Source organism: Acartia tonsa, chromosome 7 (genome assembly GCF_053477335.1).
Source record: "Acartia tonsa isolate MP-2025a chromosome 7, ASM5347733v1, whole genome shotgun sequence".
NCBI lineage: Eukaryota > Metazoa > Arthropoda > Copepoda > Calanoida > Acartiidae > Acartia > Acartia tonsa.
In genome coordinates this window covers 31,171,054-31,183,412 of record NC_137266.1, presented here as the reverse complement: position 1 = coordinate 31,183,412, position 12,359 = coordinate 31,171,054, and the positions used below count along the sequence as shown (strand labels likewise).

Genomic DNA, 12,359 nt, shown 5'->3' with positions numbered 1-12,359 from the left:
AGGTTTTTAATGTAGTATGGACTTGACACAAACATTCCATAATTCTAATTGATATCTGTATGAATATAAGTTTCTCATCTGTAGAATATGATGTAGTATGTATGTAAGATATGAGTTTATACTGCTAAGTTGTATTACAAAGTTTATTTGTTTCTAATTAAGTTCTCTTCACCCTCTAGTAATCTAATTTTGATCAACCATACTAAAAAGGGCATAAACACGATTTAGACTTCGAGGTTGATAACTTTTAATTGTAAAATGTAGAGGATACTAACTGTACAAAATCTGAATCTGAATTTACCTGTCATTTGCTAATTTATTCAAACTTTTTATTTTGAGGTATTTTTATTATCAACCTCTTTAAACTTGGGGGAGTACAATGTATTTTTTTGTGGTTTGGTGGTGTTAATAGTACTTAGACAGGTAAGAGGAAGCCCACACAACTTCTGCCCCCCTCCTAATGCACGCCTATGGCCATAGATATACACTAATATGTGTAGTTCTAATTCTGTATCTGTCCATTCAAATTTATACATGTTTTAGATGTATACAAACATTATCCGTTTAGATCTTGATAGTCACTTACTGAATAAGTTCTTTGTGCTAATGAAGGTTTGCATATTTACTATGATGTATAATGGATGCTTAATTGCCAGAGGAATCATCCGTCTATTTTAAATAGCAGTAGATCAAACTTCTTCCAAAGCTGTAAGAAATGGCGTATGGACGGACAGACTGACAACATAAGTTTTACATTTGCTGTATGTTAAAAGATCATAAACATTTAGATCCTACAAAATATTGCATCAGTTATACTCATTCAATAACCCTTGGACGAAAAATCCTAGTTTAAGAAAAGCCCCGCTGGTAATAAAAATACAATTGTGTATAAATCTTAATCTGTTTAGTGAAATTTTATAATAATATAATTATAGGAAATGTAGAAATTAGCGACACCTGTTTAATTTTCTTATAATAATCATTCCATTTCTCTTCTTTTTGCTTCTCTCTCTGTCTGACTCTCTCTCTCTCTCTCTCTATATTTTCTTGTAAGTAATTCATCTACTCTACAAATATGATCTGTCCGTAAGTCCGCCTGAAAGCGTTAACCACGTAATATCTTATTTTTTAATTTTTCTTCAATGTTAATTTTATCTTTTTTTATTAATTACTGGAACTCAATAGGTATTTAGGAAGGAATGGGCGACCCTCCACTTTTGATTTTAATTTGAGATACAACTTTATAAAGGGGAAATGATCATTTTTGTCCTATGGGAAGGGGTAGTAATACCCTCCCCGAAATAGTTATAAACCTTCCCAGGACCTATGAGAACCTTTACTGCAGATGATAGCTAAATCGGTTCATCAGTGGTTAGCAAGATCCTTCGATACACATTGACAAACACACATCCTGCTACTTTATACAGGGATGACTGTTATTTTATTCAAAATATTCGAAATTTGTAAAAATAAAACTTCCTTTCATTGTTGGTATACTATTGTACATGAATGTTCTAGTTAAATCAGTCTCCAAGTTTGCGAAATCTACAATATTTGAAATTATTTTTGATAATTTCGCGCAATAGGAGTTCATTTCTAAATATAATTAGGCTTATTAACACATTGAGATACTGGGCGATTACAAACAGAGGTTAGGTAATCATATCTAAACACATAAGTACAAATATGTTTGGAGAGGCAAACCTATTTGTGCACGACCTTATTTCTTAATTTTTACTCTATTCATATAAAGGATAGGATTTAAGGCGAAGACGATTAGATACGATTTTTTATAACTATTAGATTTCCTAATTTTTTTAATCCCATTCCTTTAATAAAAATCCCTTTTGTCCTCATCTTAGACGTCATTAGTACTAAAAAGTAAAGTTTATATAGATATATAGTGAGGTTTCACTTCCCCTCTATATAAAATTATTAAATCATTAGCATTGGAAATTATTATGACAGCAAAAACTACCCTTTTCCTTTTGGTTTACCCTCATAATAAAACAGGGGGCCTTAACAGAAAGGAAGGGGACATTGAGCTGTTTATTACACTAGTCCACAAAGTTTTATAATACTGTTGTCTTATTCGTTGGCTTCACTTGAGTATCCAAAGTTTTAACAACTAATTCTATCAACACAGGTGATAATTTTGTGTATCATCATTGGGGATGTACATTTAATTATCGGCCATTGTCCTATCCTTTTAGATCCCTGGGGTCTTAATATTTTCGATTATGTATTTTCAAGAAGATATTACATAAAACTGTTGTGATGATTAGTGGAAGTATATGCACACCTATATACAGTGCTTACGTTTTCCTTTTGTTACAAGCACATTAATGATAATTAAGAGATTTTCTCTATAGGAGGCTGAGAAATAAACAAGGACAATTATATTCATTAGTAGAACATCAACTTATAACAATACATTTGTAAGGAAAATTACAGTAAAGAATAAAATTGAAAGACAATAATAAGATTTAGGCAAGATGTGTTGAAAACAAGGATGACAACATCCATAATGACAAAAAACTCAAGAAATGGGCAAAAGGACAAAGTAAGTTATCGAGCAAATGTTTAGTTGTCATAGCAAAGCAAAAAATATTAAAAACTCATAGAAAATCACGAAACTTTTAAAGAATAAGGTTAATAACTTTGAAGCATGAACGAGACAGACGGACAGACTAAATGCACATATATCATATGAAACTTCACTAGAGATTTAAGCTGAATAATGTCAATAGCAACTGACAAAATCACAACTCCATATATACAAAAATATGAAAATTAATCAAAGATTAGCGAACCTAACGAAAGGGGTTAGTCATACTTATGTTTTTGAGTGTGTGTTTTGGTCTGCCCGACAGACATAGCAAAATTAAAGATTAGATGTGCTTCAAATAATTAGGATTATCATTATATAGACAATACATATCTTTACAAAAGGATTTTTTCATAATTAACATTATGGCAGTAACCCTTAACCTTTTTTCATGAGCGAAGCTACTCTTTGATTCCATACATTAGTTTGTAAGGTACCATTTGGAGAAAACGTATTTTCTCAGTTACTATAAAAGATAGATGAATGAAATTTTCAGTTTCTCATTACCTTTGAGCATCTAGTTAATAAACTTTCTAGTCCCTCTGTCTAGAAATTATTGTTAATTTTTATTTACCCATTTTAACACAAAATTTTCCAATAAGTTTCCATTTCTAGTGAAGATTTCCCTTGACAAAACAGCCTTTAAAGGACCTACTATTTAATTTTTGTTGTTAATATTAGCTTCGCTTCTTATGGATGATATCAATCTTTTTATAATAGGTAAACTTTCTATTTAATTAAGTTTTTGTATAATATTATTTTATAGAAATTAACAAACTATCATTAACAATGTCCTATAAAAATTAGGGGACTAAAGGGATAAGACAGTGGCCGATAAACAAAATTACCCCGTCTGTAGATTACAATTAGTGGTTTAACCCATTTGGAGACTCAACTAAATAAACCAACCATTAAAAATTCAATAAAAGTCTCCAAGTTTGTTGAGCCAACGAATAAGAAAACGATATTAGAAGACTTCCAATACAGTCTCCTTTCTCCCTGTATAAAGATATTAGTACATTCTAAAGATAAGGATATTGTTTTAACAATTAATTCTTTGTATAAATTCTGCCTTTGATAGCTTATAATTATTTAAGGAAAGGAAAGGTTGTAAATTAGTCTTTTTTATCTTTGATGCTCACATAGTTTTTTTTATAAGCCCAAGTAATCAGTTACGAACTATTTGTATATTTAATAGACAATCGATGAAAATATTAGAAAATATTGAAATAAAAGTTTTAAAAATTTAATTGAATGGATCAATAAAAAAGAATTCTTTCATATACTTTTCTCTCATTTTTAACGTTTGTTTTTTCAGTTGACTGTTTTTAAGGGGATTTGTGCAATGATTATTGTTTAACATAATATAAGGTAGAAATTAAAGTATTTTCAAAATATCTGATTTAATTATGCCTTATTAGAGATTTAAACCAAATGAAAAGTTCAACTTAACCAATTTAAATTTTTTTTTCAATGTCAAATATGTGTAAAAAAAGATTTCACACATTTTGTTCATGGTTCTTGAAATTAATTCCTTATGTTTCAATTTGTTTTCTTCTCAACTGTCAATGATAATTATCGGGAGCGAAGCCTAACTATAATTAGGACATGTCAGTACGTCTGTTCGTCAGTGTGTAAAAGTAAATAAGCAACTAACCACTATTTTACCAACTCGCCTTCAATTTGAGGTTTGTTAACTTTCTGCTGACTACTACTTTTTGCCGTATTTAGCTGCCATTTTGACTGCTGCTGCTTTAGACTATCGATAGTATTGTAACTCAGCGGCATATAGTTGACTTTATATCAGCTGAGTTCTAAATCTAATAAACTGTATTGAACTATTTTCAATCATAATGAAATTCAAACTTGACGCCAAATAAAACCATATAACCATTTACTTCATGTTAAAAAAAGAAATTCTGTCATTTTATTGTCTTTTCGGTCGGAAAATAAGTTCAATGTCAGCCTTAGGATAAAGGGACCTTTAAATTGGGTGAAAGTATGCTTAATATTACTGAATGAACAAAATAAAAACTTTGGTTGGGATTTTATAAATTCCTACGTTAAAATCAATTATTTATCCATATATAAAAGTAAGAGAGTGTCTATCTCTCTGACTGTGTCTGTAGCTTAAGATCTCGGTATCCACTGCAATGATTTTATTCTTCTTTACAGTGAAGCTTCTCATAGAAAGGTTTATAATCCTCCTTTGGAGGAGGAAACCACCAAATTCCCAATCGACTTGGACACCCCCCCCCCCCCCCCCATCTAAGAGTATCCAATATATATGTACAAAATTTTACAAAGCTGGATTACAAAATCAGTTTTCGACAAGAAAAAACACAAAAACCATGCATTTTAGGGCTTCAAATTTCCACGTTTTGGATCTACGGTCTATAATTTTGAGGGCTTTTAATTGATTTGCTATTTATTGTAATCATTAATTGTACTTCTTTTTTTAAAATCTAAATTCAAGATTAATTTTTTTTTTGATTACTGTTCCTTTTCACCCTTTATAAAGAATTGTGATTATTATAGTTTGTAACCATTCATTAGCATATGCTCCAAAGTCAAGGGTTCGTGGTGTCATGTAATGTCTTGTTATCTCATGTTTTTTTTATTACATCAACTACTTCCTTGAAGTATAACATTTAACAATAAGTTTTGGCCTACAATTTTACTTGGTTACATTAATAATTCACTATGCAAAATGTCATTATACCATTGCACTTTGGAATAAAGTATTAAAATTGGGGTTGCTAACATTTTCACCACTAACAAAAGTATATTTACTGTGTTTTTAACAATAAGTGGACAAAATATCCCCTTAAAAAATCTTCAATGCCCCTACAAATTGGGGAATATTTGATTAAAAGTAAAGGCTTATGCGCTAATTTCGATACAATCATCTTTTTTAATATTTGGTCAATATTTTGCAATGAAAACTGTATGAATAAATAATTTGACTAGTTTATACCAGAAGTAATTTAAAATACCATTCACTATGATAAATAAATCAGTGATCGGCGATAATTTACACATGTGAACTGTAATCTTAATAAAATTAAGATCAAACAGTCATTATTCGCAGTCGCAGTTTGCAAATTGTTGGAGCATAGCAAAGTTTTAAATCAGAGCTATCCGTTAATACCAAAGGACAGACGGGCAGAAAGAACAAACTAATTATAGAAAAACTTCGCATTTAAAAATTGACCGAAAGTATATAGTACGTACAGAAATGGAACATTTGATGTATGTACTATATGAACTATGTTCTAATAAATAAATAATTGCAAAGAGGCATTATTCTTTTTAGTCATAGTCTGAATTCATTACAAGCCTATAACCTTAACTATAGAATACCCCCTAAAACAATTTTAACGACAATACTCCTACTTAAAGACTGCACTAAAGTGTATAATGTCACCCTATCTAAAATCTTAATAACATACAATTAATCAATGGATTGTGTCTACAAAAAAATATTTTATAAGAGGATTTATTAGAGCAAATTTGCATGATTTTAACATCGACAATATGCCCGTCAAACAGCATTTTTATACAATCGGCGCTTTAGCACAAAGTACCTTGTTGAGCAATGAAAACCCAACATTTAATTTTGAAATAAATTGAAAAAAGGGAGGTAAGTAGTTTTTCATTTGCTTTAGGTCAGGTTGGGGTAGGTTACTTTAGGTTCTGAGTAGCTCCGCCAAATAGGTATAATCCCCACAGGGCTAAGATAACCTCACAGATGTTAGACATTGGGGAAAAATACCCCCTCCCCCTCGCTCCCCTTTTCAATTTAATTAAGAATAAGGGAATAACTCCCTTATCAGTAATTAAGTAGCATAGTTAAAAAATTTTAACAAAATGAATTATTTTTCTTTAACTTGGACTATTGTGAAAACTTTATTTTGCCTTTGACGACAGCAATGTAAGTTAAATATCTTGCCTGACACTCAACTATTTTTGGAATTATTGTTTTGCCAAGTTTTTAGTAATAAAACTTTAAGAAGTTAATGTTTTATTGTCTTTTTTAGTTGCTAGTGAATTGATTTGTTTTATGTCAGTCTTAAGTTCTTATCACGAATGATCATCTACTTTAATGTCTATCTGTGTGTCTGTACCGAAAAATCTCGTTAACCGCAGGACTGATTATACTCTCTTACACAATAAACCACTGAAAAAGAAAAATTTTATTGAAGTAAATCGTATAAAAGTAAAACTATTTTCTATCTCTGCTAAAGACAATTTGTTTTTCTAAATTATCCTCATTTTATTATAAATAATTGAGTGCTTTTAGTTGTCTTTACTTTTATACTTAAATTGTCAAAACTTTATTTCTGCCATTTTTTACACACAGGGTAAATTTATAACAGTTATTTGACCGTAATTTTTAAAAGCGAAGCTTTTCTATAATTAGGGTCGGCCCGTCCACCCGTAAATTCGTACGTCCGTCCGTAACGGTAAGCTTTTTAGAAGTGTCCTATAGTTTTCAAACTTTGCCTGAAGATTTCTATAACAGTTAGGTACGATTTAGGGAGTGTACCAACTCTATGGTTGTTACCAGAAAGTCATTACGTCTATTTAAAACGTGTTGATGTTTAACTTCATTGACAACAAGTTTTATAAATATCTATGATACAAAGTAGAACTATGTCTGTCTGTCTGTCTGTCCGTCTGAAACTTAAGATATCACTCTCAGTGATCACTGAATCAATTGGGCTCTACTCTTCAGGGAGAATATACCTACTGGGCCTGTCATGGTTTTAACGAATTTTCTTGGGGTGGAACAACCCAACACCCCTCCCCCCCAAAAAAGCCGCTAGTACATATATAATTTTCTATTTTTCTATTAATCTGATTTTTAGAATGATGATTACATATAATAAGCAAAGCATCTCTATGATAAAATCCTAAAATATCCGTATGTTCAATGTTGTTTAGACTTAAACAAATTTATGTTTTGCTTATTAATATTTAACACTCTACAAGAGTTATTGTTTGTTAGTCCTTCTTTTTATGGATGCTGTCATCCATGTTTCAGAGTATTTACACTTTTCACTAGTTTGCTGTTTATTGTGTTGTTTAACACTTTGATTTTCTATCTTTCAAATGAATAGGGTTTAAAATTTTGAAAAGTTTAAAGACTTTCCTAATTCTTATTCACGCGTATGTTACGTATGGGTCTTGTCATCCTTGTTTTTTGTTTGTTATATAAACAGCGAATATATTTTTTGGTGTAAGTAATGAGATCTATCAATGCTTCTAATTAGTATTAGACAACTAACTAGTTATGCATATTAGAGGTTTCCAGAAGTTATGGTTTTTCAATTATTCAAATTTTTAGAATAGGATATTTATTACAGGTTTAAGAAATCTATTTTTTGTATAAGCTCCTATAATTTTAAAACATCATTAGAACATGTATTGTTTTGTAGATTTTTTTAAATGCTATTGGAAGATTTTAAACTAAATTATAACAAAAAAAGAGTTTTATCAAAGAATTCTTTTTAGAAAATAGCATTATAGCATATTTTTCATTATATTTGTAACCATAAATTCGTAATTTGAATCCTTCTAATGTTGAACTTTTCTCTCATGTCGTGTTTTTCTCTTAATTAGTAAGTTAATGCCAACTTATATAATCTTATACATATTAGACTAACTAATTAGATTGCCAATTTCCATATTTTAGCTGTCTTCAAATAAATGTCACTCTAATAATATTAATAAGGTAGGGTGGTAAGCATGATTCTATCTCCATATTCTATATTAAATCTATAATAAACAATGTCCTAATTAAAATTCAAGGGTGTTATCTTCTATCTTGCTTATGATTTGTCTAATATAAGTTATTCATTACTTACGTCATTGTTGTAATGAGAAAAAAATCTAAGTAAGATTTCTTTAATTTGTTTCTTCTTTAGCCAAATAAGAAATCTAGATATAATTTTGTGATTTTTATTAGCGAAGCTACTATATAACTAGGTTCTGTACGACCGACTTACTTTGCCTTGTAAAATGACTACAAAGTCATCCTCCAATAGGAGGTATGTGGTCCATCACCACATTTACTTTTGATTTGAAGAAAAATGGTGGGGGATACTTTTTTTCTTGGGCGTATTTCAACCCCATGAGCAATATCCTAAATCCGTATACGATACATAAAAACACACACACATACAGACAACCTACTATTTTCGGGATGTTAGCTGTACTAAACTAGAGTTAACTGTTCTGAATGAAAAGTTAACGATGAGCTAGACTAAAGTGCAAATAAAAAATGAATTGGTAAACCAATACACATGTCCTAGGGCATCACATGTTACAATATGCCCCAGGTTATAAACAGATGGATACAGATAGATGGACATGTAGATAGATGGATGGACATGTAGATAGATAGATATATTTACAGATATACCTTGAAAAAATATAAAATAGATAAATGAAAAAGTTGTAGAGCTAAGTTACATTTAAAATTTTCTTTTTGTTTAAACAACGACAAATGTGTTTTCAAGTAGCAAAGCCTTAACAAGCTTATTACATTAAATAACATGAATGACAACATCCATAGAAGCGAAGATCTGAAACGGTAGGACATTAAACCTTGTAGAGTGTCAGAACTGTATAAATGTTTGAGTCTATAAAATTGTAAGTTAATTTTTGAAAGCGATGCTTTTCTATAATTACGGTCGGTCCGTCCGTCCGAGATAGATAGCTTTTATTCGTTAGTTTAGGCATGTTAGAATTGTCTATCGATTTCAAACTTTGCATGGTGATTCCTGTAGTATTTAGGTACGATTTAGAAAGCGTAGCAACTCTATAATCATTAACAGAATGTCCGTACGTCTATTTTAAACATGTTGATTTTTCTACTTTTTTAAAAACAAATTTTTATGTGATCTAATTATCCGTTTTATCTGATTTTTGGTATATTGATTCCTGGGAAAACAAAGAATAATATTTAAGCGAAGCAACTCTATAATTAAGTCTTAAAATGTAAGTACGTCCATAAACATTATCCTGTATCAAGCAGTTTTTCAACAAATTTACAATTTTGCTTCGACTCTTATACTTTTATATTCTGATTATTCAGTTCAGACACTATACAGGTGTCAATGTCCATTTGTCCTACCGTTTCAGTGCTTCGCTTTTATGGATGTTGTCATCCGTGTTTTTGCAAAACTGGTTAATCACAGGATATTGTTCAATGACATACTTATAGTTTTACGACTTGATTATAGAGATGCTTCGCTAAAAAAGCTAACCGTTACACGATAAAAAAGCTAACAGTTACAGACGGACGGACCGGCCCTAATTATATTAAAAGGAAAAAATGAATTATTAAGTTTTCCAAATATATTTAAGTTACTATTTTACTAAAGTAGAAAAATTGACAGACTGACAGTTTTTGATTATAATGTGTTACATATTTTTAGAAGAACAAAAGCTACTGTAAAAAGACCCTGAGATTTTAATTGAATTATTATATAATTTTCTTTATAATTACATTGTCATTTATGCCCTAGTATATGGTTAATATTTTTTCAAACTAGCCCCTGGCACCTATTGTTGAATTCACTTACACATATATAGTAGAAATTACATATGTTAGTAAGACATTATGAGACAAGGATGACAACATGCATAAAAGCTAAGAGTTTCAAAACTGAAAAAGCAAAATATAATTTTATAAGCACGAACAAAATTGCAATTATATATATTTTTTGCGAAACTGATAAACTACAGGAATTGTTTAAGGACATGCTTAAATTTTTAGGACTTGATAATAGAGATGCTTTACTTGTAACATTATAAATTAATGTAATATGAATCTTTATTCCAATAATCAGTTGAATAGGATAATTATAACATTAAAATAATTGTTGCTAAGAAGGTTAAAATTCAACATAATTTAAATGGACTACAGGCTTTCTAGTAAAGATTATAGAGTTTCTACACTTTCTAAATTGTACCTAACTGTTATAGGAAACATCATGCAAAGTTGGACAATTCTAACATGCATAGATTAACGGAAAAAGCTATCCGTTCCGACCGACCCTAATTATAGAAAAGCTTCGCTGTTAAACTTCAGTGCTGTAAGACAATTACGTCCAATAGCAGCTCGGGAACCTTATAGGGTTAACGGCCGAACAAAAAACAGACAGGTATCCTGTAACTTTATTGTAATGATAATAACTTCAATAAATTTTAACAATCAATAATAAAATTGTGATGTTTATATTTAAAATTTAATTAAACAATACATATATTGTTAGCAAATCTAGTCAGGGAGGGGCACTAGTCCCAAAAGTTTTATAATAACGTTTTTTTATTCGTTGTCTTAACAACTTTGGGGACTTTCATTGAATTTGATTCGTTGGTTTATTAAGTTGAGTGTCTAAACGTTTCAACCACTAATTGTGATCTTCAAAGGGGGTAATTTTGAGTATCATTATTTGGGATGTACATCAATTTACCGACTATTGTCTTATCCTTAAGATCCCTGAAATCTAGTTGTAAACTACATATTCTGTGATGGCCTAAAGATAATTGTGTGAGACCACATAATAACATATTAGTATTACAATTAGATTTCTCTCTACGTTTACAATTTATTATTATTCATATGTTGGCAGCCGCAGATTTGATCAACAAGCCTAAACCGCAACTGCGGCTGTTTCCGCAGCTACTAAAACTTTTAAGGCTGCTTGCTGCGTTTGCAAGGAGAGGCTAGGGGGACATTAAAAATTATATTGGTTCCCGAATTTTTATGAACACATTCATTATTTGTTGGCTTCAATCTTTATGTACTTTTTATAAATCTTGTTTAGTTGGTTCAAGCTTGCAGTGTCCAAACTTTTCAAACAATAATCTTAATCTACAGAAGGGGTTATCATTTGGGATGTAATTAATTTATCGTTCATTGTAGTATCACATAGATACCTCAGTTCTATAGCTTCAGTTACCTTTTTTCAATTATTTTCTTTATTCCATTCCATTCTGCAAATATACAAGCCGCCTTTTATAACCTAAATTTTAAAACAAATAGCTACAGTCCATCCTAATTATAAACAGTAGGCCGCTTTAATTTGCGACTGTCGGATCTTGTATTATTCTTACATTTTCTTTTTTATAACAGAAAGTATTCGGCGCCTTTTCAAATGGATTTAATTAATTTATTATTACTATGCTTTTAATTGTTTATTCTGGTTATCTTTGTTAAAACACACAGTAGTTCTGTTTAACTTGGCTTTAAACACTCACATTTATAATAAAATTGGGTAAACTATTTTAAAATTTTGTTATTATAATTATATTATGCTTTTAATTGTTTATTTTAGTTATCTTTGTTAAAACTCAAATAGTGTTCTATAAAGCTTAGCCTTCTTCATTCTGTATGTCTGTCTGTAATGCTTAGTTTTCTGTAAAAAATATGATTTGGATCTTTAAGATCCCGGAAAAATTGTTGACTTAAGGATTTTTTAAATTTTCCTATTGATCAATAAAATTTAAATATATAGGGTTCACAACCAGTGTTGCTGCGCTGTTGGTAAATCTAAATAATTCTCTTTTTTCCAGTATGGCTTCGAAACCGATAAATATTCGCTGGATTAGAACCGGTTCTAAGTCGCACTGAAAAATCATTTATCGTATCGTATTATATCTAGTTTTCTTCGATCATAAAAATTTACAACCATAACATTAAAACCAGTTTTGTTAGTCAAAACTGCTTTTAATCTTA

The 12,359-nt window shown here is 30.1% G+C and overlaps 1 protein-coding gene across 1 annotated transcript in view; it reads left to right on the top strand.

Moving 5' to 3' along the window:
• The window catches only part of LOC145324497 (uncharacterized), a 40,643-nt gene that overhangs the window by 19,412 nt on the left and 8,872 nt on the right, over nucleotides 1-12,359 (top strand). The window lies entirely within an intron of this gene.